The sequence below is a fragment of the Lepidochelys olivacea genome (assembly GCF_965140295.1).
Source record: "Lepidochelys olivacea isolate rLepOli2 genome assembly, chromosome: 1".
NCBI lineage: Eukaryota > Metazoa > Chordata > Testudines > Cheloniidae > Lepidochelys > Lepidochelys olivacea.
The window spans coordinates 97,873,851-97,883,399 of record NC_140411.1 but is presented as its reverse complement, the minus strand read 5'-3'; the positions used below and the strand labels follow the sequence as shown (position 1 = coordinate 97,883,399).

General features: G+C 41.7%; 1 long non-coding RNA gene across 1 annotated transcript; it reads left to right on the top strand.

The window, feature by feature from the left end:
- The first annotated feature begins 463 nt into the window (after positions 1-463).
- LOC311530729 lies at positions 464-7,818 on the top strand. The gene is made up of 3 exons (XR_014714078.1): positions 464-586; positions 2,478-2,570; positions 7,703-7,818. It is a non-coding gene; the product is annotated as an uncharacterized lncRNA (long non-coding RNA).
- The last annotated feature ends 1,731 nt before the right edge of the window (positions 7,819-9,549 follow it).

Genomic DNA, 9,549 nt, shown 5'->3' with positions numbered 1-9,549 from the left:
GAGGTTGTCCAGGCTTTCACCTAGTGTGCAGTGGTAGGAGTAGGTGTGCAGGCCCTGAGGCCAGGTGGAATGCTGAGGGAAGGGGGATGGAGGGAGGTTCTCTGCTGCAGTTCTCCACCAACTGCAATGGGAGACAAGCCCAGGTTTGTTGACCCTGAAGATCCACAAGAGTCTGCAGCATCTGAGTTTGCTGACTGAGAAGGCTCATTATGTCCTGGTGCATCTCCCTCTGCTTTTCCTGTACGTTTCTCCTCTCCATTCTTTCTTGCTCCTGACAGTCTGCAGTATTGACCCTCCAAGCCCTCTGTTCAAGGTCTGATGCAGCACTGGCTTGAAGGATCTCACAGAACATGCCCTCCCATGTCCTCCCTTTTTCTCCTCCTTAAATCCCTCAAGGCCGCAACAGCTGCAGCTACAGATAAAACACACAAATGTACCATTGTCAGGATAATAGGAATGGAAAGTGAAACTTAAGATTCAGTACTGCCCCCTTCCCTTGCTCCCCCAAAGTGTTAAACAACACAAGCTTATTGACACTTCTTCTTTGGCGTGGTTGTGCGTGGTGCCACTCTCAGCTCAAGCCATGGTGAGTAGGACCCACCGGGGTGAGGGAAACAGGACGGGAATTGATCAGTTGCATGAAACTATGAGTGTGGGGCACTGGCACTGAATACTGGCACTTATGTGTCACAGGTGGTGGTGGTTTTCGCTGATATCTCATGCCTAAGGGTAACAAAGGCACACAAAGCACAGCAGCTGGTGGTGTCCTGAAGTCTCCCAGGCCTGTATGCCAGTAATCTGTTTACTGCAATGATGCCTGCCAAAGTTATTGCTGACTGACGTGGGAAAGTGTCCTTCCATGGAGGAAGAAATAAGGCTGCCCTCCCTAAAAACCTTCGGCAGAGCATAACAGTGTACCTCTATGGAAGTTCATTAAGATCTCTCAGGAGGATTCAAGGGTCATCCCTGCGCACATAAACAAACTCCTCCATATGGCCCCACCTGCCTAACTCTACAGAGGAATGAAAAGCAGATAGCAACTCTACCTCTCTTTGTTGTATCATGACCTCTTCTATTCAAATATATTAATGAAAAGTTGATAGCTGTGTCTGTCCCTTACCTTTACTAAAAATATCCATGACAAAAACTTGAGAGCCTACAAGTCCACTCAGTCCTTTGACCAGCATTCTGCATATATTTCATGTTATAGCAGGCTCGGATGACAACCCAGCACATGTTCATTTTAAGAACACTTTCACAGCAGATTTGACAAATTGCAAAGAAGGTACCAATGTGAGATTTCTAAAAATAGCTACAGCACTTGACCCAGTATTTAAGAATCTGAAGTGCCGTCTAAAATCTGAGAGGGATGAGGTGTGGAGCATGCTTTTAGAAGTCTTAAAAGAGCAACACTCAGATGTGGAAACTACAGAACCCAAACCACCAAAAAAGAAAATGAACCTTCTGCTGGTGGCATCTGAGTCAGATGATGAAAATGAACATGCATCAGTCCGCTCTGCTCTGGATCATTATCAAGCAGAATCTGTCATCAGCATGGACGCATGTCCTCTGGAATGGTGGTTGAAGCATGAAGGGACACATGAATCTTTAGCACATCTGGCAAGTAAATATCTTGCAATGCTGGCTACAACAGTGCCATGTGAAAACCTGTTCTCACTTTCAGGTGACATTGTAAACAAGAAGTGGGCAGCATTATCTCATGCAGATTGTTACCAAGTTTGTTTGTCTGAGTGATTGGCTGACATAGGACTGAATGGACTTGTAGGCTCTAAAGTTTTACATTGTTTTATTTTTCACTGCAGTTATTTTTTGTACATAATTCTACATTTGTAAATTCAACTTTCATGATAAAGAGATTGCACTACAGTACTTGTATGAGGTGAATTGAAAAATACTATTTCTTTTGTTTTTTTACAGTGCAAATATTTGTATTAAAAATAAATATAAAGTGAGCACTGTGCACTTTGTATTCTATGTTGTAATTGAAATAAATATATTTGAAAATGTAAAAAATATTTAAATAAATGGTATTCCATTATTGTTTAACAACACGATTAATCACGTAATTACTTTTTTTAATCGCTTGACAGCCCTAATGTGTATATACATATATATATATAAATTTTATTATCACAATATTGTATCATTAAGATTTGGTGAATCATCACCTTGATAATATTACTTGGTTATTGTACTTTTCTCCCACTGTTTTTTGTCATGTACATTATTATTAATGATTACCATAGTGCCTAGAAGCTCAGGCCATGTGCCAGGTGCTGTACAAATACAGAACAAAAACATGGACCCTTCTCCAAACAGCTTACATTTTAAGGCCTTTGGAGAGGACTATGGCTTCTTTTATTGTATAGAACCTAGTGCAATATAAGTGCCAATTGTTAACAAACAATAACAATAATAATCACTCAGTACTGCTTCATATTTTTATTTTCTTCCAGTTCCTGCTTTGAATGGTGATATCCTGCCTAGGGTTCCACTCATGAGTCATAAGAGACACCTCTATCGAATCCATGCAGACATCATGGCAGAAGGTCAATGGAAACCTTGCAAATTGTTGCCTTATAGAGTCTGGAGGCTATTTTGATGAATGCTGTCTTGCTCTCTTTCTGTATATTCTATCTGCTCACTAACAATTGTTGTTTTACTCTTTTTGTGCCCCAAAAATCTATAAATATTTTCAAAGTAAACTTTGGTTGAAAGTAGGTTTGTATCCCGCATTATTCTACTAGGTGTCGGTATGCTGGGGAGGCAGAGCTGAAACAGCTAAGTATATGGTTTCAGGTCAACCCCCAGTTTTGGGAGGTTAGCCTGCCAGCCCCGCTTCTTCCACCTGATGCCCCACCCCCTGCAGGCCAGAGCCCCCGAAACTCACCCCCCAAAACAGGAGGAGCCCTGAGACCCCCTCCCCCCGAGACCGGAGGAGCTCCAGCTTGCCCACCCCAGCCCTCCCTGGCCAGCCCCCCCAAGCCCCAGCGCCGGGCTGAGCTGCTCCCCCCAAGATGAGCCACCTCATTCCCCCACCAGACCCCTGTGGCCACCACTTCCTCGCAGTGTCCCTCCTCACTCCCCTGCCACCGAGGAGAAGCGATGTGCCAAGCAGCGGGGACTTGGGGTGGGAGGAGGTGGAGTACAGGTAGGTAGGTGGCAGCAGGTGGTAGGTGGGGGCCTCGGGGAAGGGGTGGGGCCACCGCAGCCCAGATGTCTGTCAGGGGCACCTGCACCGGGGAAGGCCTAGCCTTCCCTGGCCTGTTATACCCACTGCCCATGGCTAAGTACATCAGCTGCTCTGAGGCCTGTGTGGATCTCAGGGATGGAGGTGGTGAATCAAGGAGAGAGAAAAATGACCATCCGCCACCCCATCTGTTCTCCGGCCTATGTGAAACTTGTGAGTGTGCGTGATGGTGGTGTTGGGTCTCAGGCTTGCCCGGAACAAGTTTATAGACGTGTGCCTGAAGTATGTCTGACAGGTGACAGAATGACTGATCTGAGCTGTTGCCACCTAAAAGAAAGAGCAGGAGAGCCGTAGGGTTGTGGTGGGAGGACTAACTGAGTCAGTACAGTACTTGTGCTTTCTAGCCCTACTAACACTGCACCTATGCAAGTGGAATCAGTGAGAATGGACATGTTGACAAGGCTTCCGAAGATCCAGTCCAACCCTGCTGGTAATGGGAGGACAACCTAACATCTGTGAAATATTCGAAACACCGTTTTGTCTGGGCATAAAGCGTTCCAAGTGGTTGAGCTGTGGATGTAAAATCAAAGGCTAGATTTCTTAGCTGTGCTCATTTTCTGCTGGACACTTTGGGGGGAGTAGGGGATGTGGGAGTGTGCTCTGACCCCAGCATATTTTAGAGCAATCTCAGGGCTGATCTAAAATACTGTAGCTGGCTGTAGCCCCCGCGGTCAGTCCACCAGCCGAGACTAGCTGGAGCACAGTAGTTCTCAAATCAAGTCTAAATTATTCCTTCCATAGTAGGGTGGTATAGGAAGTGGTTATGCTGGCTCTCAACCATTTGAGGACTCTCCCATACATTCTTAAGTCAAAGAACAGATTTAAAATTTTTATTAAAGTTAATGTTGAAAAATTATATAGTACGCAGCTTAAAAAAAGAGTGTCTGTACCTCTGGGTATAGTGCTTAGATTATCCACAAATAGACAGTTTGTTTTAAAAGTCATAAGATACATATAATGCATAATCAGCAATCACCCAAATTTAGATGAATAAATTTAACAATACAGTTCAGATATTAGCATCCAAGTAAGAACACCCAATGTGAGAAAAGGTCAGTTTCACAGGCCCTGACTCTATATTGCACTGTAGTCACTTGTGGCCCAATCCAACTCCTATTAAAGTCCATGGAAAGATTCCCATTGACTTACAGGGGAGTGGTGTCTAGCCCTTTTATCTCCACAAAATGAGTGTGAATTCGGTAAGAAGAGCTGTAAATGGCGTGAGTGGAGAATACTGCTTTGGTAGCATTGTTAGACCCACTTCACGCAGGTGTAAATGTATGTACAATGTGCAGGGCGGTAGAGAATCAGGCCCATCTTTTTTCTACTGTTAATTTGATTTTGAGAGCCTTTGATTCCCTGCTGTATGTAAAGCTGGAGAAACACAATGCTTGCGATTATTTCAGATTGGAAAATCTTCTGGGCGGAGAACATGTGTTATTCTCGGTTTATACAGTGTACGGCACAGAATAGGGTGATTTTTAATCATTGTTCCTCTTTCATCCCAGTCCTGATACATCACTGCATAGTCTGTATTATCTCTTCCAGGTCTGACACTGTTTCTGACTCCAGACCTGTGCATTTTAAAATGAGAATTCAAATAGGCAAGGAAGAGAATTAAGAGATTATCAGACATCAGATGGTAGATAACTTGGGTTTATGCTTAAACGCTATAGTATCTCCATTTAAACACAGTATCAAAAGGTGTATTTCAATGTGGTTTGAAATGTGATTTGAAAAAAATGACCCTAATCTCGTGAGAGACTGTCCTGACACATGTATTTCACTAGCTTGTCCTTTTTTTCCTTCTGAGGAATTAAAGTAGATATGCTAAAATGCCGCCTAGCACAGACTCCCCTACAGAAAGTGTTAAACTGTAGCTGGAGATGGAAAGGGCTGATAAGGCCATACAGGATATGCCACTGACTTTGTGTGTGGCTGCTATTTTGACATGTCTGATGCTGGAATAAGGAGGACTGCCTGTAACCAAACCTGCCAGTGAGGAAGTTATATGGTCAGAGAGGTTTGGAATGTAATGAACAGCCTTATCGTCACTGGTATCTTTACAACTGCTTAGATGACTTTTTAATTGTAGCTTAATGCATTTAATTATGACAACTTTTCTCCATTCTCAAGTATGATGTATTAATATTACAGATCATTAACATTGTTAAATTACTCTAATGACACAGAGTCCTCCATGTCCCAGTTAGACAGAGAGAGACTCGCTCTCTCATTTGGCTCTTTTGTTATTTGCCTTATAGGAAATTCATGCATGATTCTTGAGTCTTTAAAGCATGTAGAAAGGCTGCTTCGGCTGCACCCTCCCTATTAAATTACTGATAGAGAAAATCCCCCATGTAAAGCTTCCCCATCTTGAGACTGCATGGCAGCTAATATTGCCTTTCTAATATCCACTTCATCAATATAAAAGTTAGAAAGCTAGGGCTCTTGAGCAGTTTTTTTTACAAAATATATAATTAGAGCAGACTGTATTTAACATCTGCAAAATACTCATGCTTACAAGGTATGAGAAATGTGAGATGTTCCATTCTGTTTGCAATGGTTAGACCATTTTAATCTCTTAACTTCAATATATGTCCTCTAGCAGGCTATCCTTGGATTTCATTTTTAGATCCTTAAGGCTGCATATATCTGTCAAACAGACATAATGAATTTAAAGTGCTAATGCCTAGAAGACCAGAAAAAACATTGAAATATATCCTTGGTTGATTAAATTACCACCTCTAGCTACTTTACCTCCTTATGTCCAAACAGATTTCCCTTTTTACTTACCAAGTACCGGATCTGGAAGATGTGGAAGATGTAATTTCATGGTAAAAAACATGCACAAGTCTTTAGACAAGTACATATTCTTTAAACATCTTTTCAAATATGTGCCTCTATGATAGGACTTGCAACTGACTAGAGATACTTTCAATTACACCCAACCTGCAGGTTAACCTTAGGGTGTAGCAAATGACTTTTGTGTACCATTCTCAAAATATAATTAGTGTTAAAATCTGTGGCATTAAATTAAAGGGTTTTTTTTAGGATAGCTCCACGTTAAAATTTGAAGCTGCACAGCCTTTAAAAAGGGAACCAGGATGTAAGCAACATAGGAAACCTTGGTGCTTTGGGTATTCTGAGCTAATTTGTTGATATTTGGACATGCCTATGGACAAGGGGACAATCCAAGGTGTCCAGTCAGTGCTGTGCGCTTCAGGGAAATGGTGTCCTTGGGTCCCAGAGTGGCCCTTGTTGACCTGTCCAGCCTTGACCATTGTCTTTTCCATATGCAAATAAGTCCCATAGGATAGAAAGCGGGATACAAAAGTGTATCTGAAATAGGGTCACGCCGAGTGTTTTGGGCTGTAATGTCCTCCAATGTTGATACAGGCACCGGACTTGATCTTTTATGGGATTTTGGATCGGAACGCCATGGCAGGGCTGAATTAGGGGCTTAGAAGACACACATGCAAATATGCAAAGACAGACAGAGGCACAGTCAATCATCAAAGAGACAAAGAAGCAGCAGATGTTGCTGTCACACTGGAAGGATTGTTCCATGTCAAGTGGCTCCTTGAAAACTGGAGATTGAACTAAAATTTAATGTGGATGGTCCACCAATGGAGCCCACTTGGTACCTTTCAATTACCAAAGGAAGTTCCCAGCCATTCAAACCCAAGGCAAAGCTGGAGGACCGTTAGTTGGGTCTAAGTGCCAGGCCGCTTGGTTTTTGGGAGGCTAAAACTACAGAATGCAATGAATTTGAAATGAAATGACAAGTATCGGAAGAAACAGGAGCAGGAACCAAATGAAGGAGAGCAGATTTGTAGTGCTTTGAAATGAAACGTTATAATCCCCCCAACAATCCTGTTGACTGGGAGCTATAGCACTAGGAGTACAACACAGGGGGAAGAAAGATACATTGTTGGATAAACAGCTTCTTATAGGTAAAAAATGAATGGCCCAAATAGATGAATAAGTCAACACAATGGGGTGGGGGGAGGAGGGATGATTCAGTGGCAGTATAAGAAAAAGGTAAAAGTGAACAGAAAAGAGAAAAGGGGAGAAAAGAAAAAAATGTAAATGAGTGAGACAAAAAAGCAAAGAGAAAAAGAAAAGAGAACAAGAGGGGGAAAGAAGTAATATTTTCCTTGATAAAAATGCACAAAAGGGAAGATGAACTTTGTTCTTTTTCTCTTTCTACTCTCCTCTCTCTTTCTGCTTTTCGCCTCGCAGCACGCCAGCCTAAGCTGAGAGCTGTAATGTCATTAAATTGCAAATGCTTTTTCATTTCCGACACACACTGTTTACTTATCTGGCAAAAACATATGTTGGAAGGAATCCGTTAAATTCTGCCCATTGCCTTGGGTAAAAGTGCAATGGAAACGGACCCACTGAGCTTCTTCTTTCTTCTTCTTTTAGCACTTCCCTTATCTACAAGACTGCTTCGCAGAAAACTGGCTAGTTCAATGAAAAATGAAGATACAGCAGGAGATTAGAGAAGAACACTGCGCAAAAAATTCCTGGAGAGAGGGTCACTCCATTGCAAATGATTTCACTCCTCTAGATCTGCATAAATTACTATTTTTAAGGCATCTCCAAAGTCTGTATATTTTTCTCACTCTGTCAAACATTTAATTTCACGCCCCGTGTTCTGAATATGCTAAAATGCATATCTCTGATGCACCTTTAAGCCAGAAAAACGAATGCAAAATTGAAGATAAAATGATGTGATTTGCACTACAAGCCTATTACTTGAGGTATTTACATATAGTTTACCTCTGCAGTTCTGAGAATGATTTATTAAAAAAAAATCTGGATTAAGCTCATATAAATATGTATAAATCTTTGTTTAGAAAATAGATTTTGCAGCTGTTGTGTCAAAAAGTTCTTTAAGATTCTGTGAAGAATTTTCCTTTTAGCGTGCTTAAAAAAAAATAAAAATAAAAGGACAGTATTTGACATTCTGCTTTGGCAGGAGAAAAACCCACCACACACATTCTGTCATCCAGGATTTTTCTACTCATTTTATTCTACACTTCTCTTCCTAAAACTACCCACTCGTTCATTTCATTTGCTGTAATGCCAAATAAAGTGGGCACTGGATTTCCCTAAACTCCACTGAAATAGTGGTTCAGATTTATTAAAACAATTGTGTGTATGGGGGGAGGGAGAATGCCAGTCGGTATGGCAAACAACCGTGAATTTATCCTGGTTAAGGTCCCCACCAAAATGTTCAGGCTGCACTGACATTAGCGCCCAATGTTTGGAGAGAGATGTAGGAAGCGAGATATTCAGATTGTTTTAGGAATCCTTTTACATCCTAGGAGCGGCTCATTCAAACTGCCCAGTAAGTATTATCTATTTCCCTTTAAAAAAACAAAACAAAACCCTGATACTCCTAAAACTGCATCTGTCAGAACAATAACATGTCACCGCTTTGGCCTCTTCTTGCAACTCCTCCCCACTATAATAATCCTTGCAAAGAAAATGCTCAGATTTCCCCCCCACCCCACCAATGTATTTTAAGGATGTGGTTAAAGATTTCAAAGTTGACTAAACAAGAGCTGAGAATGAACTCTGCCCATGTGCTGGAGTCTAAATGTTAAGATCAGGACAATGCTTCTAGGTTGTGCTTGTAGTGGTATTGTGAGAACAACGGTCTCTGAAAGCAGGTACGGGGGGGGGGGGAAGAGCTATTACTTCAAAGGCTACATTAATCCGTTTGCAATTAAAACGCCTGTGTACAGGCATTGGATTGCTTTTGGGAGAGATAGGAGTTTGCTTACAAAGATTGAATTAGAGTTCCAGCATGCTGCTGCTGCTCAGAGTTGTCTAATGACCATTTTAAATAATAAAACTTGGAGTAATTTTCAAGAGTTGTCATATTTTTTTTTCTTCCCCATGCAAAATAGCTTAACAATCCCCCCTAGTGGTATTTCCACTGCTGTTCAAGAACACACATTTCTGATTTCAAGTATAGAGAAACATATGTGGGGACTATGTAGTTACACACACTCACACACACAAACCTAGATACACAAATGCATGTATATACTCCATCAGAGGGGCTGACACCCATAGCACATTTTTCAGAGACATATAATAAATGAATTAATCATGCCCTTTTTGATAGGCTCACCTGCACTCTGCCCATTCATTCATCTCCTCTCTCCCTCAGACTTATTTGAACATTCCAGAGCCCTGAGCTGCTTCAGACACCATCAGTCTCCCCAGAAATGTTTCCTCCTCATTTCCCCCAAATTACA